This window comes from Rhea pennata, chromosome 3 (genome assembly GCF_028389875.1).
Source record: "Rhea pennata isolate bPtePen1 chromosome 3, bPtePen1.pri, whole genome shotgun sequence".
Taxonomy (NCBI): domain Eukaryota; kingdom Metazoa; phylum Chordata; class Aves; order Rheiformes; family Rheidae; genus Rhea; species Rhea pennata.
Window position 1 is genome coordinate 39974642 of NC_084665.1, and position 19831 is coordinate 39994472.

Genomic DNA, 19831 nt, shown 5'->3' on the forward strand with positions numbered 1-19831 from the left:
AGCAAGAAAATTCAAACCACAATTTTGCAGCATTTAAACTCTCCAAATGCTGCAGTTGTCAGGGAAAGGGACACCCTCTGCACAGAGCAGCCTATGGGCAAAGTGTCCGGAGGTACTTCATCTTGGGACAGCAAGCAAACACCAGCACTGTGGAGCTGGCACCCACCAGCCAACAAAACCGCAAGAGACTGTGGCCTGTCGTGTTGGGTCAAAGTGGCAGCTGCCACCCCGGAGACCAGGGAGAAAGTCTGGAGAAAGGAAGACTTTCTCTTGGTCAAGGAAGATGGGTTTAGAAATCATGTAGGCAAACCTCACACCCACAAATCTATAGGCCCCTATGGGATGCACCCATGAGCGCTGAGGGAGCTGGCAGATGTTATCGTTAGACCAGTCTCTCTCCAATAATCTTTGAAAGGTCCTGGAGAGCAGAAGAGGTGCCTGAAGCCTGGAAGCAAGCCAATGTCACTCCACTCTTCAAAAAGGACGAAAAGGAGGACCCAGGAAACTGCAGGCCAGACAGCCTTACCTGGAAAGGTGATGGAGCAGCTTATCCTGGGTGGCATCTCTAAACATACAGAGGAACAGAAGGTGATCAGGAGTAGTTAGCATGGATTTCCCAAGGGGAAGTCATGCTTCACCAATGTCATAGCCTTCTCTGATGGAATGACTGGCTGGGTAAATGAGGGGAGAGCAGTGGATGTTGTCTCCCTTGACTTCAGCAAGGCCTCTGACACTGTCTTGTATAACATCCTCCTAGGTATACTCAGGAATTGTGGGCAAGATGAGTGGACAGTGAGGTGGTTTGAGATCTGGCTGAATAGTACAAGAACTCAGAGGGTTGTGATCAGTGATAGAGATTGCATTTGGAGGCCTATAGCTAGCACTATCCCCCAGGGGACAGGACTGGGTCCAGTCTTGTTCAGCTTATCCATCAGTGATGTGGATGAAGGGACAGAGTGCCTCCTCAGCAAGTTGGCTAATTACAGGTTGGGGACCGATACGCTGGAAAGCAGCTCTGTGGAGAAGGACTTGAGAGTCCTGATGATCAAGTTAACCATGAGCCAGCCAAGTGCCCCTGTGGCCAAAGATGGCCAACGGTATCTTGGGAAGCATGTTTCCAGCAGGTGGAAGGAGGTGCTCCTGCCCCTCTACTCAGCCTTGGTGAGGCCACATCAGGAGTACTGTGTCCAATTCTGGGCTCCCCAGTACAAAAAGAGACTGGAACTACAGGAGAGAGTCCAAAATAGGGCTACAAAGATGATTAGGGGTCTGGAGCATCTGCCCTCTGAGGAAAGGCTGCAAGAGCTGGTCTGTTTAGACTGGAGAAGACTGAGAGGGGATCTTATCAATGTCTGCAAATATCTTGAGGGATATCTTTCCTGAAAGGGTGTCAGAACACTGGAGAGGTTGGCCAGAGAGGTTGTGGAGTCTCCTTCTCTGGAGATATTCAAAACCCACCTAGATGCAATCCTGTCTAACATGCTCTAGAGGACCCTGCTTGAGCTGGGAAGTTGGACTAGATGTTCTTCAGAGGTCCCTTCCATCTTCTGTCCTGCTGGGTTCTGGCATTCTGTGGTGGGCCGCATGCATTCTTCAGCCATTTATGGGCCCTTTGTCACTAGAGACCCTGCGCCGTTCAGCAGCAGGCCCGCATTACCCCTAGACGTTCTCCTACTACTCATGTCTTTAGAGAAGCTCTTGTTGTCCTTGACATCACTTGCCACATTCAATTCCAGACAGGCTTTGGCCTTCCTAGTCCTAGTCCTGCTTGCTCCAACAATGTCCCTATGTTCTTCACATGTGACCTCTCCCTGTTTCCACCTTCTGGACACTTCCTCCTTCTCCTTGACTACTGCCAGCACTTCCTTGTTCCTCTACACAGTTCTCCTGCCCCCTTTTGCTCAACTGACAGCTCATTGGAAGGGACTGTTGTGGAGCTTGGAGGAGGGCATCCTTGACTCTGAACCAGCTTTCTTAGAGCCCTCTTCCCTCCCGAGCCCTATCCCAAGGCACACTTCCTCCTGGACCAAGACACCCTTGTGCAATCTCTAGGTCTGCCACACATATCTCAGCCACTTCCGGAGAAGAGAGCAACTTGCAGCAAAAGAGGGGAGAGAAATGAGGGAGAAAAAAGCAAGAAGGAGGATAAAGGTGCAAAAGAAAGAGGGGAGGACAAGAGGAGAGGCAAATGGGGATAAAGCTGGAGAAAAAGGGGTAAAGGAATAGGGAAGAGAAATGGGGAAGAGAAGAGGGGGAGCCAGAAGCATATCAGAAAGGGGAGAAGATAGGGGAGAGAAAAGGTGTGTAGAAGAGTGGGGATGAAAAATGAGGGTGAGATAAGCAAAGGGGACAAAAGGGGTAAAAGGTGGGATAAAAAAGAGGTGTATAAGAAAGGGGGAGAAAAGTAGGGGGAATGGGGAGGAAAAAAGAAAAAAGGGTGGAAAAGAAGGGGAAGAAAAGGTATAAAATGGAGAAGTAAAGGAGAAGAAAGAAGAGGGAGAGAAATGGGGATGAGAAGAGGGTGAGAAAGAAAGGGGGAGGGAAAAGGGGGTGGAGCTGCTCTTTGTGTGAGAGAGCCACCGGAACCTAGCGAGCTCTGCCAAGGGGTGGCTGAAGTGCACCACCACTCCAGGAGGTTCCTGCAGAGCATTGGTGATACCTTTTAGATAAAGGCGGTGGAGGAGCCAATGGGGAGAGGTGTGCTGCTGGGCCTTGTGCTAATAACGAAAGAAGGACTGTTTGGAGATGTGAAGGTTGGGGGCAGCCTTGGCTGCAGTGACCATGAGGTGATGGAGTTCAGGATGGTGCGTGGAGGAAGCAGGGCAATAAGCAGATCGCAACGCCGAACTTCGGGAGAGGAAACTTTGGCCTCTCCAGCGACCTGCTTGGAGGAATACCATGGGTTAGGGCCCTAGCAGGAAGGCAATGAGGAGTAATCAGCATGGATTTCCCAAGGGGAAATCAGGCTTCAGCAATCTCATAGTCTTCTCTGATGGAATGACTGTCTGGGTGGAGGAGGGGAGAGCAGTGGCTGCTGTCTGCTTTGACTTCAGCACGGCTTTGGACATTGTCTCCGGTAACATCCTCCAAGGTGAGCTCAGAGGGCTGTGAGTAGCAGGGGAGGATGCAGCTGGAGGTCTGTAGCTAGCAGTGACCTGCAGGGGTCAGGCCTGGGTCCAGTCTTGTTCAGCTTCTTCATCAGTGCCCTGGATGAAGGGACAGAGTGCCTCCTCGGCAAGCTGGCTGATGACAGCAAACTGGGAGGAGTGGCTGACCCACCAGAGGGCTGTGCTGCCGTTCAGAGAGACCTGGGCAGGCTGAGAGTTGCACGGAGAGGAACCTCGTGAAGTGCAACACGGGCAAATGCAGGGTCCTGCACCTAGGCAGGAATAACCCCATGCAGCAGCAGAGGCTGGGGGCTGAGCTGCTGGAAAGCAGCACTGCAGAGAAGGAGCAATGGTGTGCTGGGAAGGGTGTTGCCAGCGGGTGGAGGGAGATGCTCCTGCCGCTCTACTCAGCCCTGGTGAGGCCACATCTGGAGTCCTGTGTGCAGTTCTGGGCTCCCCAGTACGAGAGAGACATGGAGCTACTGCAGGGCTACGAAGATGATTAGGGGACCAGAGCATCTGCCCTCTGAGGAAAGGCTGCGAGTGCTGGGCCTGTGCAACCTGGATAAGAGAAGACTGAGAGGGGATCTTATCAATGTCTGCAGCTACCTGAAGGGAGGGTGTCCAGGGGATGGGGCCAGACTCTTCTCTCAGTGGTACCCAGCGAGAGGACAAGAGGCAACAGGCACAAACCGAAAGCCGGGAAGGTCCGCCTGAATATGAGGAAGAAGCTCTCTCCTGTGAGGGTGACAGACCCTGGCAGAGGTTGCCTAGAGAGGCTGTGGCGTCTCCTTGTCTGGAGAGATTCCGAGGGCGCCTGGAGGCGATTGTGTGCAAGGTGCTCTAGGGGCCCTTGCTTGAGCAGGGGCCTTGGACTGGATGATCTCCAGAGGTGCCTTCCAACCTCAGCCGCTCTGGGATTCTGGCATTCTGTGACAGGCCTCATGCACGCCTCAGCCTTGCCTGGGTCCCTTGTCACCAGGGCCCCAGCGCCCCTCAGCAGCGGGCTGACAGGGGCCCCCCAGATTCCTCCTCCTACTCTTGTCTTTAGAGAAGCTCTTGTTGTCCTTGCTCAACTGCCAGCTCATTGGCAAGGACTGTTGTGGAGCTTGGAGGAGGGCATCCTTGACTCTCAACCAGCCTTCCTGGAGTCCTCTTCCCTCCTGGGCCCCATCCCAGGGCACACTTCCTCCTGGAGCAAGACACCCTCGCGCACCAGCGAGGTGCCGTCTCCACATCTGTCACACACATCTCAGCCACTTGCTGAGAGGAGAGCAACTTGCAGCAAAAGCCCTTTAGCACTTTTGTCTCCCCTCCAGAGGCAAGCATGGGTGAAGGCTGAGAGAAGGAGCGTGCCTGCAGGTTTCACAGACATTGGGACTGCAGGCAAGCATTTCCGTGTGCCTGCCTCATCTGCTGCAGACGGTGCCTTTGGGTGTCCCTGCAGGCTCCCGGGAGGCGCCTGAGTGGAGGTGGGACTCAGGTGCCAGAAAGCCCGTGTCTCCAGGCAGTCGGGCATCGCAGGGCACCGCCAGGGATTTCCAAAGGCATCTCGAATGGATGCTGGTGCTGGTGCTTAGGCAACTGAGTCCTGCCCTAAAGTCTGCCCTGAGTGTGCGTGGAGCTGAGGTCCCACTGCACCTGGGGAGGCCACATGTTGGCAGCTGCAGTGGCGGTTGCTCTCGTGTCGGGCTGAGCACTGCTGCGACTGAGTGCAGAGGAAGCGTGAAACCTGGGCCTGGGGGAACCATTCACCTCCCGCGGGAGCCACCACTGCCCGCGCACAGGCAGCTCCGCGTCTCTGAGCACGTCCCTTAGACCCTGTCCACGGGAGGAGGCGATGCTGGCCGTGTGGGGCCCAGACCCAGAGAGCAATGGGGACATGGCGGGAGCCAGCCGTGGTGCCCGGAGCCACCAGCTGCGCTCCCACACCGCAGTGAGACCATCCCAAGGCGGAACGGGAGGTGCCGGGCAGCGAGGAGCCCGCAGCCCCCGTCCCCACCCGGGCGCTGCCCCACGACCCGGGCGGCGTGTCACAGCGTGCCACAGTGACACCCGGGCGGGCAGGGCCACCGGCGCCCGCCCGTGCGGCAGTGCGGCACTGTGCCGGTGCGTGGCGGCAGGGAGACGCAGGCTCCCAGCGCAGCAGCACTTCCCGGCACACGGACACCTCTCGGAGCGTCGCACAGGCCCGCCCGGCGCTGCCCGGCGCTGCCCGGCGCCATGGGGCAGTCCCAGTGCTGCGGTGCGCGGGGCGCTCGCAGCCCTGCTCCCGGCGCGCAGGGACGGCCTCCGGCCCCCGGGCGCGCGGCTCCCGCCGTCGGCCTCGGGCTCGTGCCCGGGGGAGCCTCCCGGCCCCCGGCGCCGCTCGGCGCCTTGGTGTCGCGCAGGAGCCCCCAGCTCCTGCTCAGCGACCGCGTGCAGGTCACGCGGCACCGGCGGACGAGGGAACGGCACCTCCTCCTCTCGCCCAGCGCCGTCGCCTTCGCCAGGTTCAGGTTAGCGGAGCACCCACAGCCGTCCTGCCCCCGCCATCGCCTCTGCCGCCTGCTGCCAGGCACCGCTGCTGCCCGGAGGGGCTCCCGCCGGGGCAGAGCGGGGCGCGCCTCCTGGGGCTGCTCCTCCCATTGCTTCCTCACCCCACAGCCCCTCTCCACCAGCCAGCGCAGCGCTGACCAGTACCAGACAGGTCCAAGGCTCTGGCGTCCCGGCGCCCGCGGGGAGGCCTTCCTCCTCTCCTGCCTGCCGGGCCCCGGGCCGGGTGCCCTTGGCTCCCGACGGCGACTTGGGGTCCCTACGACCTGCAGCCCCCTGCCCGGGGGTCCCTACGCCGCGCGCAGGGACACCCTTTCCCGTTACCGCGGGGAGGTGTGAGAGGAGAGGAGCAGGCCGCGCGTGCGGCCACCCCGGGCAGGGCTCTCCCCGGGGGGGCTGCGGGGGCTGCCCCCGCCACACAGCCTCCAGGGCGGTCGCTGCTCTTCCTCCTGGCAGGTGCGGCTCCACCTTCCTGCTCCAGCACCAGGTGCCCCTCCGGGAGCTCTGGGTGCTGTGTGGCAGGGACCAGGCGGCGACCGGCGGAGAAGAGGAGGAGGAGGACGTCCTTGGCCTCCAGTGCGCCAGATCTGTTGTCCTGGTCTGGCCCACCAAGCAGTGGGTGGTCACCTTCCGGTGAGCCTTGGGGGCCCGGTCAGAGCCGCGGGGCTGCAGGGCACGTGCTCGCCTTCGGTGCTCTCCGGCCTTGCTGGGGCTCAGCTCAGGCTGTGGGAGGAGAAGGCAGAGGCCCCGCTGGGGTTTCCCGTGCCCCAGAGGCAGCTCCAGGCGGGCACAAGCCACCCGCCGCCAGCACCTCCCTGCAGCTCTGCTCACCCGGCGGCACCGCGGTGGCACCGAGCGTGGCTCTGCTGTACGGCGCTGGGGAGCGGTGCCAAGCGGGCGAGATGTGCGTGGGGCCGGGGGCCTCGCTGGGCGGAGCAGGAGCGGGCTCTGAGGCTGTTTCTCCTTGTCCTTGCAGGTCAGCGGAGGTGAAGGAGCGCTGGCTGAGCACCATGCTCAGGTGAGCCCTGCCGGGGACCTGGGCCTGCGCGCGGCGCGGCCGGGCTGGGGGCGGTGGGGAGGTGCCGGGGGAGCTGCGCGGGTGCAGCGGGGCCGGGCGCTGCAGAGCGCTGCTGCCAGCCAGCGCCGTGGGATGGTCTGCCGTGCCGGGGTGGTGTGGGGGGCGTGGGGCTGGTGTGGGGCAGCGAGCAGAGGGGCTGGCTGTGAGCGAGCTCTGCCGCGGTCCCTGCCCTGTGCACAGGCAGTGCCCAGCAGCCCAGGAGACCCGGGTCAGCCGCCTCGCCTCCCTGCGGCTCCTGGTGCAGGCCGTGGGCTTCGACGGAGCCGTAAGTGTCGCCGGGAGGCGCTGCCCCAGGCCGGGGAGCGCAGGAGGGCAGCCGGTGCCCCCGGCCGTGGTGGGGTGGGCGCGTCGCGCGGGGCTGCGCCCGCTCGGCCCCTGCCAGCCCCAAAGCCGGGCAGCTCCATAAGCTCAACCTGGTTCTTGCAGGCTGCCAGCGAGCAGTGCCTCATCTCCGTCCCCGTGGCTGCTGGAGAGGGCCATGGCCGCTGCACCGGTGAGTCTGGGAGAGAAGCTGAGCAGCTGCCTTCTGCCCCGGCGCTGGAGCGCGGCTCCGAAGCAGCAGCCCCTCTGGCCGCCCTGGGGCAGGGGCACGCTCGGAGCGCGCAGCCCAAAGGGCTGCCCCGGCAAGCTGCCCGAGCGACACGTGGGCCTTGCAGGGACCCCTGAAACCTCGGCCGTGCCCCAGACCTCTGCTTTCCTCTTGCTTGCAGCAGCTGGCACTAAGAAGAGGAAGAGCCTGGCAGCGTGGCCCTTTGCTCGGAGGCGCACCTTGGCCAGCGGGGACAGCCCAGGGCAGCTGTCCTCGGGCCGCGAGCAGCCTCTCCTTGGGCAGCCTCTGGCTGCTCTTGGCGGCAAAGGGGAGACCCTGCCGCAGCCAGCCCAGGTAAGCCAGCCCGGGTACGCAGCTCCTGCCGAGCCAGGAGTTTCTCTATTTGCCTGGAAAAAGTGCTCGAGAGGGTGGCTTGGGGGACAGCCACGTTCCTCTCCGTGCCGTCCCCCTGCGCTGAGCAGTAGATCCGAAGCAAGGCACAGCAGAGTGCGCCTGCCAGGCAGAACCGGGTGTGCGTCCCCAAACAAGAGCTCCCCTGCTGAGCGGCCTGGCTGCACCCAGGGGACTCTTCTGCCAGCGCCGCCTGCTTTTCCCTGCAGGACCTTGTGAGCTGCCAGAGGCCAGAGCCGGAGGCTGCCTGCAGCCCCCTGGCCTCTGCGATTCAGCAAGGCAGAAGGAGAAGCCCCAGTGGGAAACAGAGATACCCCACATGCACCTCTGCCTCTCCACTGCCTTGCTTGAAGAAGTCCATCAGCGCCGTGTGCAGGAGCCGCTCCTCCGAGGCAGCCCTGTCCTTCCAGGAGCGCTCCGGAGGCACCAGGCGGCTCCACAAAGGCCCCAGCAGCGCAGACAACGTTGCAGTTGAGCTGCAACAGCTGGTGTTGGCGCAGGAGCCCCTGGGAAACCCACGTGCCGTGCTGGCTCCAGCACTCTCCGCTGGCTCTGCAGCGGCGTCGTGCTGCAGGTTCTCCCTGGAGAGGTCCCGTGCTGCTTGCCAGGGCCCCTCCGTAACCCCCCTGGAAGCTGCTGCCATTCCCGCTTGCTGCTTGCGCGCCGCGAGAATGGCAAGAAAGAGGAGGAGACGGAGAAGGAGAAGGAGACGGGGCTGGAGAAAGAGCAAGAGCAAGAGTAGGCACAAGAGGAAGAGGAAGGGCAAGAAGAAGAGCAAGAAGAAGAGGAAGATGAAGAGAAGGCTGAAGAAAAAGAGAGAGCGAGCAAGAGCAAGGGAAAGAGAAGAAATGTAGATTTTGGAAATGTAGGGAAAATAAAAGGGGGAGGAAAGGACGAAAGAAAATGAAATCGAGAGCAAATGTCGAGAGAAAAGAAGGGAGAGAAAAGAAAGAAAGAGGGTTGAGAACAGAAAGGGGGAAAGACAGAAAGGGTCAAGGAAAGAAAGTGTAAAGAGAAAGGGGTGATAAATGGCAGAGGATGAAGTGAGGAGAAAGAAGTGGGAAGAAAGAAAAAAAGAACAAATGGGGAGACAAAGGTGGAGGAAAAGAAGAGGAAAAAAGGTAGAAAAGAGGGCTAAAAGAAGGGGAGAAAAGAGAAGGAGAAAAGAGGGGAGAGAAATGAGGGAGAAAAAAGCAAGAAGAAAAGAAGGATAAAGGAGCAAAAAAAAGAGGGGAGGACAAGGGGAGAGGCAAATGGGGATAAAGCTGGAGAAAAAGGGGTAAAGGAATAGGGAAGAGAAATGGGGAAGAGAAGAGGGGGAGCCAGAAGCATATCAGAAAGGGGAGAAGATAGGGGAGAGAAAAGGTGTGTAGAAGAGTGGGGATGAAAAATGAGGGTGAGATAAGCAAAGGGGACAAAAGGGGTAAAAGGTGGGATAAAAAAGAGGTGTATAAGAAAGGGGGAGAAAAGTAGGGGGAATGGGGAGGAAAAAAGAAAAAAGGGTGGAAAAGAAGGGGAAGAAAAGGTATAAAATGGAGAAGTAAGGGAGAAGAAAGAAGAGGGAGAGAAATGGGGATGAGAAGAGGGTGAGAAAGAAAGGGGGAGGGAAAAGGGGATAAAAGTCAGACTAAAGAAGAGGAGAAAGGGGGGAGTAAAAGGGGGAAGGAGAAAGTGGAGAAAAAGGTTGAAGGAAAGGGTAGAAAATGGGAGAGGAAAGAAGTGTGAAAGAAAGGGGGGGAAGAAGATAGGGGGAGGAAATGGGAAAGAAAAAGAGAGAAAAAAAGAGAGGATGCTAAAAGGAGAAAAAGGATCAAAGAGAGAGGTGGAAGAAAAATGGGGTAAAAAAATAGGAGGACGAGAGGAGAGGAAATGGGGGAGAGAAAAGGGAGGAAAAGAGGCAGAAAATGGGAGAAAAGGGAGAGAAAGGGGAGAAAAGCAAGGGAGGTAAAATGAGGGTGAAAATGTGGGGAGCAAGAAGTGGGAGATTAATGGGAGAAAAGAAGGGGGAGAAAGGAGGGGAGATAATGAGGGGTGAATAAAGAGGGGCAGGTGGGAAAGAAGGAGATAAGCAAGTGGGAGATAGGAAAGGGAGCGATAAGAAAGGGGGAAGGAAAAAGGAGGACAAAAAAAGAGGGGAGAAAACATGGAGGGCAACTCCCCCGTCCCGTGGCCCATCCTGCGAGGTGGGGGGCAAAGGGGAGATGTTAAGTGGGGATGGGAAAAGGTGGGGAAAATGAGGGGAAGAAATGAAGGAGCAGAAAAGGGTGGGAAGAAAGGGAGGGGAAGAAATGAAAAGTCAGAAAAGCAAAGAGGAGAAAAAAAGGGGGAAGAAGGACGGCAGGAAAGGAAAGAGGGGAAATGAAAGCAAGGGAAGAAAAAGGAATGAAGATAGGAAGGGAAAAGGGTAAAAGGAAGAAAAAAAGAAGGAAAAGGGGGGATGTAAAAAGAGGGAGAAAATAGGTGAGAGAAAGCAAGCAAGAAGAATAAGGAGGGAGCTGGAGAAGAAGCTGGAGGAAAAAGGCAGAGAAAAGGGGGAGAAAAAAGCTAAAAGGGCAGCAGAACAAAAGTGCGGAAAGGAGGAGCAGCGATACGGGCGCAAGGGAAGGGGGAGCACAAAAAGGAAGGGAAACCCTCGTGGGCAGCAGCGTCAGCCCCGTGCAGCAAGGGGAGCCCTGCGGGGACGGGCAGCGCGCGTGGAGCCGCGGGAGCTTGTCTGGGCTCAGCACTGCCCTCCGCGCTGGAGGCCCCGGGGAGCCTTGCGGCGGGAGCAGGGGGCTCTGGGTTTTCGCCCGTGCCCCTTCCCTGCCGGGAAGCTCTTCTCCGCGGCGCTGTTGGACGGCTCCTGGTGTCTCTCTCAAGTGCTGGGGTGCTGTGTGTCTTCCCCGACTCGCAGGCAGTCCCGCCGGTGAGGCAGGGCTGTTTGGCTGCGCTGGCTGTCATGCTGTCGTGCATGGCCATGTGCTTTTTAGGAGAGACAGGCCAGGAAGGCGATGTGGTGGAGCTGCTCTTTGTGTGAGAGAGCCACCGGAACGTAGCGAGCTCTGCCAAGGGGTGGCTGAAGTGCACCACCACTCCAGGAGGTTCCTGCAGAGCATTGGTGATACCTTTTAGATAAAGGCGGTGGAGGAGCCAATGGGGAGAGGTGTGCTGCTGGGCCTTGTGCTAATAACGAAAGAAGGACTGTTTGGAGATGTGAAGGTTGGGGGCAGCCTTGGCTGCAGTGACCATGAGGTGATGGAGTTCAGGATGGTGCGTGGAGGAAGCAGGGCAATAAGCAGATCGCAACGCCGAACTTCGGGAGAGGAAACTTTGGCCTCTCCAGCGACCTGCTTGGAGGAATACCATGGGTTAGGGCCCTAGCAGGAAGGCAATGAGGAGTAATCAGCATGGATTCCCCAAGGGGAAATCAGGCTTCAGCAATCTCATAGTCTTCTCTGATGGAATGACTGTCTGGGTGGAGGAGGGGAGAGCAGTGGCTGCTGTCTGCTTTGACTTCAGCACGGCTTTGGACATTGTCTCCGGTAACATCCTCCAAGGTGAGCTCAGAGGGCTGTGAGTAGCAGGGGAGGATGCAGCTGGAGGTCTGTAGCTAGCAGTGACCTGCAGGGGTCAGGCCTGGGTCCAGTCTTGTTCAGCTTCTTCATCAGTGCCCTGGATGAAGGGACAGAGTGCCTCCTCGGCAAGCTGGCTGATGACAGCAAACTGGGAGGAGTGGCTGACCCACCAGAGGGCTGTGCTGCCGTTCAGAGAGACCTGGGCAGGCTGAGAGTTGCACGGAGAGGAACCTCGTGAAGTGCAACACGGGCAAATGCAGGGTCCTGCACCTAGGCAGGAATAACCCCATGCAGCAGCAGAGGCTGGGGGCTGAGCTGCTGGAAAGCAGCACTGCAGAGAAGGAGCAATGGTGTGCTGGGAAGGGTGTTGCCAGCGGGTGGAGGGAGATGCTCCTGCCGCTCTACTCAGCCCTGGTGAGGCCACATCTGGAGTCCTGTGTGCAGTTCTGGGCTCCCCAGTACGAGAGAGACATGGAGCTACTGCAGGGCTACGAAGATGATTAGGGGACCAGAGCATCTGCCCTCTGAGGAAAGGCTGCGAGTGCTGGGCCTGTGCAACCTGGATAAGAGAAGACTGAGAGGGGATCTTATCAATGTCTGCAGCTACCTGAAGGGAGGGTGTCCAGGGGATGGGGCCAGACTCTTCTCTCAGTGGTACCCAGCGAGAGGACAAGAGGCAACAGGCACAAACCGAAAGCCGGGAAGGTCCGCCTGAATATGAGGAAGAAGCTCTCTCCTGTGAGGGTGACAGACCCTGGCAGAGGTTGCCTAGAGAGGCTGTGGCGTCTCCTTGTCTGGAGAGATTCCGAGGGCGCCTGGAGGCGATTGTGTGCAAGGTGCTCTAGGGGCCCTTGCTTGAGCAGGGGCCTTGGACTGGATGATCTCCAGAGGTGCCTTCCAACCTCAGCCGCTCTGGGATTCTGGCATTCTGTGACAGGCCTCATGCACGCCTCAGCCTTGCCTGGGTCCCTTGTCACCAGGGCCCCAGCGCCCCTCAGCAGCGGGCTGACAGGGGCCCCCCAGATTCCTCCTCCTACTCTTGTCTTTAGAGAAGCTCTTGTTGTCCTTGCTCAACTGCCAGCTCATTGGCAAGGACTGTTGTGGAGCTTGGAGGAGGGCATCCTTGACTCTCAACCAGCCTTCCTGGAGTCCTCTTCCCTCCTGGGCCCCGTCCCAGGGCACACTTCCTCCTGGAGCAAGACACCCTCGCGCACCAGCGAGGTGCCGTCTCCACATCTGTCACACACATCTCAGCCACTTGCTGAGAGGAGAGCAACTTGCAGCAAAAGCCCTTTAGCACTTTTGTCTCCCCTCCAGAGGCAAGCATGGGTGAAGGCTGAGAGAAGGAGCGTGCCTGCAGGTTTCACAGACATTGGGACTGCAGGCAAGCATTTCCGTGTGCCTGCCTCATCTGCTGCAGAGGGTGCCTTTGGGTGTCCCTGCAGGCTCCCGGGAGGCGCCTGAGTGGAGGTGGGATTCAGGTGCCGGAAAGCCCGTGTCTCCAGGCAGTCGGGCATCGCAGGGCACTGCCAGGGATTTCCAAAGGCATCTCGAATGGATGCTGGTGCTGGTGCTTAGGCAACTGAGTCCTGCCCTAAAGTCTGCCCTGAGTGTGCGTGGAGCTGAGGTCCCACTGCACCTGGGGAGGCCACATGTTGGCAGCTGCAGTGGCGGTTGCTCTCATGTCAGGCTGAGCACTGCTGCGACTGAGTGCAGAGGAAGCGTGAAACCTGGGCCTGGGGGAACCATTCACCTCCCGCGGGAGCCACCACTGCCCGCGCACAGGCAGCTCCGCGTCTCTGAGCACGTCCCTTAGACCCTGTCCACGGGAGGAGGCGATGCTGGCCGTGTGGGGCCCAGACCCAGAGAGCAATGGGGACATGGCGGGAGCCAGCCGTGGTGCCCGGAGCCACCAGCTGCGCTCCCACACCGCAGTGAGACCATCCCAAGGCGGAACGGGAGGTGCCGGGCAGCGAGGAGCCCGCAGCCCCCGTCCCCACCCGGGCGCTGCCCCACGACCCGGGCGGCGTGTCACAGCGTGCCACAGTGACACCCGGGCGGGCAGGGCCACCGGCGCCCGCCCGTGCGGCGGTGCGGCGCTGTGCCGGTGCGTGGCGGCAGGGAGACGCAGGCTCCCAGCGCAGCAGCACTTCCCGGCACACGGACACCTCTCGGAGCGTCGCACAGGCCCGCCCGGCGCTGCCCGGCGCTGCCCGGCGCCATGGGGCAGTCCCAGTGCTGCGGTGCGCGGGGCGCTCGCAGCCCTGCTCCCGGCGCGCAGGGACGGCCTCCGGCCCCCGGGCGCGCGGCTCCCGCCGTCGGCCTCGGGCTCGTGCCCGGGGGAGCCTCCCGGCCCCCGGCGCCGCTCGGCGCCTTGGTGTCGCGCAGGAGCCCCCAGCTCCTGCTCAGCGACCGCGTGCAGGTCACGCGGCACCGGCGGACGAGGGAACGGCACCTCCTCCTCTCGCCCAGCGCCGTCGCCTTCGCCAGGTTCAGGTTAGCGGAGCACCCACAGCCGTCCTGCCCCCGCCATCGCCTCTGCCGCCTGCTGCCAGGCACCGCTGCTGCCCGGAGGGGCTCCCGCCGGGGCAGAGCGGGGCGCGCCTCCTGGGGCTGCTCCTCCCATTGCTTCCTCACCCCACAGCCCCTCTCCACCAGCCAGCGCAGCGCTGACCAGTACCAGACAGGTCCAAGGCTCTGGCGTCCCGGCGCCCGCGGGGAGGCCTTCCTCCTCTCCTGCCTGCCGGGCCCCGGGCCGGGTGCCCTTGGCTCCCGACGGCGACCTGGGGTCCCTACGACCTGCAGCCCCCTGCCCGGGGGTCCCTACGCCGCGCGCAGGGACACCCTTTCCCGTTACCACGGGGAGGTGTGAGAGGAGAGGAGCAGGCCGCGCGTGCGGCCACCCCGGGCAGGGCTCTCCCCGGGGGGGCTGCGGGGGCTGCCCCCGCCACACAGCCTCCAGGGCGGTCGCTGCTCTTCCTCCTGGCAGGTGCGGCTCCACCTTCCTGCTCCAGCACCAGGTGCCCCTCCGGGAGCTCTGGGTGCTGTGTGGCAGGGACCAGGCGGCGACCGGCGGAGAAGAGGAGGAGGAGGACGTCCTTGGCCTCCAGTGCGCCAGATCTGTTGTCCTGGTCTGGCCCACCAAGCAGTGGGTGGTCACCTTCCGGTGAGCCTTGGGGGCCCGGTCAGAGCCGCGGGGCTGCAGGGCACGTGCTCGCCTTCGGTGCTCTCCGGCCTTGCTGGGGCTCAGCTCAGGCTGTGGGAGGAGAAGGCAGAGGCCCCGCTGGGGTTTCCCGTGCCCCAGAGGCAGCTCCAGGCGGGCACAAGCCACCCGCCGCCAGCACCTCCCTGCAGCTCTGCTCACCCGGCGGCACCGCGGTGGCACCGAGCGTGGCTCTGCTGTACGGCGCTGGGGAGCGGTGCCAAGCGGGCGAGATGTGCGTGGGGCCGGGGGCCTCGCTGGGCGGAGCAGGAGCGGGCTCTGAGGCTGTTTCTCCTTGTCCTTGCAGGTCAGCGGAGGTGAAGGAGCGCTGGCTGAGCACCATGCTCAGGTGAGCCCTGCCGGGGACCTGGGCCTGCGCGCGGCGCGGCCGGGCTGGGGGCGGTGGGGAGGTGCCGGGGGAGCTGCGCGGGTGCAGCGGGGCCGGGCGCTGCAGAGCGCTGCTGCCAGCCAGCGCCGTGGGATGGTCTGCCGTGCCGGGGTGGTGTGGGGGGCGTGGGGCTGGTGTGGGGCAGCGAGCAGAGGGGCTGGCTGTGAGCGAGCTCTGCCGCGGTCCCTGCCCTGTGCACAGGCAGTGCCCAGCAGCCCAGGAGACCCGGGTCAGCCGCCTCGCCTCCCTGCGGCTCCTGGTGCAGGCCGTGGGCTTCAACGGAGCCGTAAGTGTCGCCGGGAGGCGCTGCCCCAGGCCGGGGAGCGCAGGAGGGCAGCCGGTGCCCCCGGCCGTGGTGGGGTGGGCGCGTCGCGCGGGGCTGCGCCCGCTCGGCCCCTGCCAGCCCCAAAGCCGGGCAGCTCCATAAGCTCAACCTGGTTCTTGCAGGCTGCCAGTGAGCAGTGCCTCATCTCCGTCCCCGTGGCTGCTGGAGAGGGCCATGGCCGCTGCACCGGTGAGTCTGGGAGAGAAGCTGAGCAGCTGCCTTCTGCCCCGGCGCTGGAGCGCGGCTCCGAAGCAGCAGCCCCTCTGGCCGCCCTGGGGCAGGGGCACGCTCGGAGCGCGCAGCCCAAAGGGCTGCCCCGGCAAGCTGCCCGAGCGACACGTGGGCCTTGCAGGGACCCCTGAAACCTCGGCCGTGCCCCAGACCTCTGCTTTCCTCTTGCTTGCAGCAGCTGGCACTAAGAAGAGGAAGAGCCTGGCAGCGTGGCCCTTTGCTCGGAGGCGCACCTTGGCCAGCGGGGACAGCCCAGGGCAGCTGTCCTCGGGCCGCGAGCAGCCTCTCCTTGGGCAGCCTCTGGCTGCTCTTGGCGGCAAAGGGGAGACCCTGCCGCAGCCAGCCCAGGTAAGCCAGCCCGGGTACGCAGCTCCTGCCGAGCCAGGAGTTTCTCTATTTGCCTGGAAAAAGTGCTCGAGAGGGTGGCTTGGGGGACAGCCACGTTCCTCTCCGTGCCGTCCCCCTGCGCTGAGCAGTAGATCCGAAGCAAGGCACAGCAGAGTGCGCCTGCCAGGCAGAACCGGGTGTGCGTCCCCAAACAAGAGCTCCCCTGCTGAGCGGCCTGGCTGCACCCAGGGGACTCTTCTGCCAGCGCCGCCTGCTTTTCCCTGCAGGACCTTGTGAGCTGCCAGAGGCCAGAGCCGGAGGCTGCCTGCAGCCCCCTGGCCTCTGCGATTCAGCAAGGCAGAAGGAGAAGCCCCAGTGGGAAACAGAGATACCCCACATGCACCTCTGCCTCTCCACTGCCTTGCTTGAAGAAGTCCATCAGCGCCGTGTGCAGGAGCCGCTCCTCCGAGGCAGCCCTGTCCTTCCAGGAGCGCTCCGGAGGCACCAGGCGGCTCCACAAAGGCCCCAGCAGCGCAGACAACGTTGCAGTTGAGCTGCAACAGCTGGTGTTGGCGCAGGAGCCCCTGGGAAACCCACGTGCCGTGCTGGCTCCAGCACTCTCCGCTGGCTCTGCAGCGGCGTCGTGCTGCAGGTTCTCCCTAGAGAGGTGCCGTGCTGCTTGCCAGGGCCCCTCCGTAACCCCCCTGGAAGCTGCTGCCATTCCTGCTTGCTGCTTGCGCGCCGCGAGAATGGCAAGAAAGAGGAGGAGACGGAGAAGGAGAAGGAGACGGGGCTGGAGAAAGAGCAAGAGCAAGAGTAGGCACAAGAGGAAGAGGAAGGGCAAGAAGAAGAGCAAGAAGAAGAGGAAGATGAAGAGAAGGCTGAAGAAAAAGAGAGAGCGAGCAAGAGCAAGGGAAAGAGAAGAAATGTAGATTTTGGAAATGTAGGGAAAATAAAAGGGGGAGGAAAGGACGAAAGAAAATGAAATCAAGAGCAAATGTCGAGAGAAAAGAAGGGAGAGAAAAGAAAGAAAGAGGGTTGAGAACAGAAAGGGGGAAAGACAGAAAGGGTCAAGGAAAGAAAGTGTAAAGAGAAAGGGGTGATAAATGGCAGAGGATGAAGTGAGGAGAAAGAAGTGGGAAGAAAGAAAAAAAGAACAAATGGGGAGACAAAGGTGGAGGAAAAGAAGAGGAAAAAAGGTAGAAAAGAGGGCTAAAAGAAGGGGAGAAAAGAGAAGGAGAAAAGAGGGGAGAGAAATGAGGGAGAAAAAAGCAAGAAGAAAAGAAGGATAAAGGAGCAAAAAAAAGAGGGGAGGACAAGGGGAGAGGCAAATGGGGATAAAGCTGGAGAAAAAGGGGTAAAGGAATAGGGAAGAGAAATGGGGAAGAGAAGAGGGGGAGCCAGAAGCATATCAGAAAGGGGAGAAGATAGGGGAGAGAAAAGGTGTGTAGAAGAGTGGGGATGAAAAATGAGGGTGAGATAAGCAAAGGGGACAAAAGGGGTAAAAGGTGGGATAAAAAAGAGGTGTATAAGAAAGGGGGAGAAAAGTAGGGGGAATGGGGAGGAAAAAAGAAAAAAGGGTGGAAAAGAAGGGGAAGAAAAGGTATAAAATGGAGAAGTAAGGGAGAAGAAAGAAGAGGGAGAGAAATGGGGATGAGAAGAGGGTGAGAAAGAAAGGGGGAGGGAAAAGGGGATAAAAGTCAGACTAAAGAAGAGGAGAAAGGGGGGAGTAAAAGGGGGAAGGAGAAAGTGGAGAAAAAGGTTGAAGGAAAGGGTAGAAAATGGGAGAGGAAAGAAGTGTGAAAGAAAGGGGGGGAAGAAGATAGGGGGAGGAAATGGGAAAGAAAAAGAGAGAAAAAAAGAGAGGATGCTAAAAGGAGAAAAAGGATCAAAGAGAGAGGTGGAAGAAAAATGGGGTAAAAAAATAGGAGGACGAGAGGAGAGGAAATGGGGGAGAGAAAAGGGAGGAAAAGAGGCAGAAAATGGGAGAAAAGGGAGAGAAAGGGGAGAAAAGCAAGGGAGGTAAAATGAGGGTGAAAATGTGGGGAGCAAGAAGTGGGAGATTAATGGGAGAAAAGAAGGGGGAGAAAGGAGGGGAGATAATGAGGGGTGAATAAAGAGGGGCAGGTGGGAAAGAAGGAGATAAGCAAGTGGGAGATAGGAAAGGGAGCGATAAGAAAGGGGGAAGGAAAAAGGAGGACAAAAAAAGAGGGGAGAAAACATGGAGGGCAACTCCCCCGTCCCGTGGCCCATCCTGCGAGGTGGGGGGCAAAGGGGAGATGTTAAGTGGGGATGGGAAAAGGTGGGGAAAATGAGGGGAAGAAATGAAGGAGCAGAAAAGGGTGGGAAGAAAGGGAGGGGAAGAAATGAAAAGTCAGAAAAGCAAAGAGGAGAAAAAAAGGGGGAAGAAGGACGGCAGGAAAGGAAAGAGGGGAAATGAAAGCAAGGGAAGAAAAAGGAATGAAGATAGGAAGGGAAAAGGGTAAAAGGAAGAAAAAAAGAAGGAAAAGGGGGGATGTAAAAAGAGGGAGAAAATAGGTGAGAGAAAGCAAGCAAGAAGAATAAGGAGGGAGCTGGAGAAGAAGCTGGAGGAAAAAGGCAGAGAAAAGGGGGAGAAAAAAGCTAAAAGGGCAGCAGAACAAAAGTGCGGAAAGGAGGAGCAGCGATACGGGCGCAAGGGAAGGGGGAGCACAAAAAGGAAGGGAAACCCTCGTGGGCAGCAGCGTCAGCCCCGTGCAGCAAGGGGAGCCCTGCGGGGACGGGCAGCGCGCGTGGAGCCGCGGGAGCTTGTCTGGGCTCAGCACTGCCCTCCGCGCTGGAGGCCCCGGGGAGCCTTGCGGCGGGAGCAGGGGGCTCTGGGTTTTCGCCCGTGCCCCTTCCCTGCCGGGAAGCTCTTCTCCGCGGCGCTGTTGGACGGCTCCTGGTGTCTCTCTCAAGTGCTGGGGTGCTGTGTGTCTTCCCCGACTCGCAGGCGGTCCCGCCGGTGAGGCAGGGCTGTTTGGCTGCCCTGGCAAGCCCAGCGCCGTCGCCGCAGGGCCGGGGCCTGAGTGGTGGCAGCCCGGCGGGTGCTGTTGTGGGAGAGGGCGAGGGAGGTGTGGGGGAGCAAAGCCTCTCGGTCAGGGAGCCGAGAGGGCCCGAGCCCCCGGGAGCAGCCTTCCCCAGGGAGGGCAGGGAGAAGCTGCTGCGAGTGCTGCTGCTGCAGAAGGGGCGTCCGAGGAGAGGAGACCGCTGGCACCGCAGGGGCGCCGTGTCCCGGGCACGGCTGTTTGCAGGACTCAGAGGAAAGGGGCAGGAGAGGAGCTGGCCTGACAGGAGCCACGACGGGGAGAAGGTGTGTGCTGGCAGGCTGCAGCTAGAGAAGGTGCCCCCTCAGTCGGCCACTGTCAGCAGGGCGCCCTCCTCCCAAGGCAACCGAATGCCAGGGGCCCACTGCCATCTGCAAAAGACACTGGCCCTTCTCGGCAACCTGCAGCTCTTCCATCGCGTGGCTTTCAGGTCTCCATTGCAAAACTAGAAGTGCTTTGTCCTGGTGGCAGACATGGGCAGAAGGAGGCAACCCACACAGTTATGTTGAGGAAAGACTCAGAGGCCACCAAAGCCCTAGCATGAGCTTCCAAGTGTCTTCAAGCAGAAACACAAGGATTTCTTTGGGGGTTGATGCACTGTGTTTGACCGTGACCAGGCTGAGGCTCCTAGGAAGTGGAAGTGCCTGTCCCCTGGCCTGTGGGCACCCCAGACATCCCAGGGCAGAGGCATCCAGGCACTTGCCCAGAGAGGAAGGGTGTCTCTCTTTGGGCCCAAAGAGGTGACCTAGAAGGGTGTACATGATGGCAACGCTCAGCAGGCTTAGCTGAGCTCCAAATATTCAGCACACGTGAGTCTGAACCTTCCAGCTTCTACAGACAAAAAGAGCTATTTGTCCTGTGGGAGCCTCTTTCAAGGCACTTCCAGCAAGCAGAAGGAGCGCACGAAAGGGGGACCAAACGCAGAGGAACACTGCACATTGGTCACAAGCAACGGCTAGAGAGAGGAGTTGCCTAAAAGAGCGTCCACCCCCTCAGCTTCCTCTTGCACTGCTTCAAGTCTAAGAAGAACCAGAGTAAACAGGACTTGAATGTAAACGGACCCCATCACAGATTTAGCC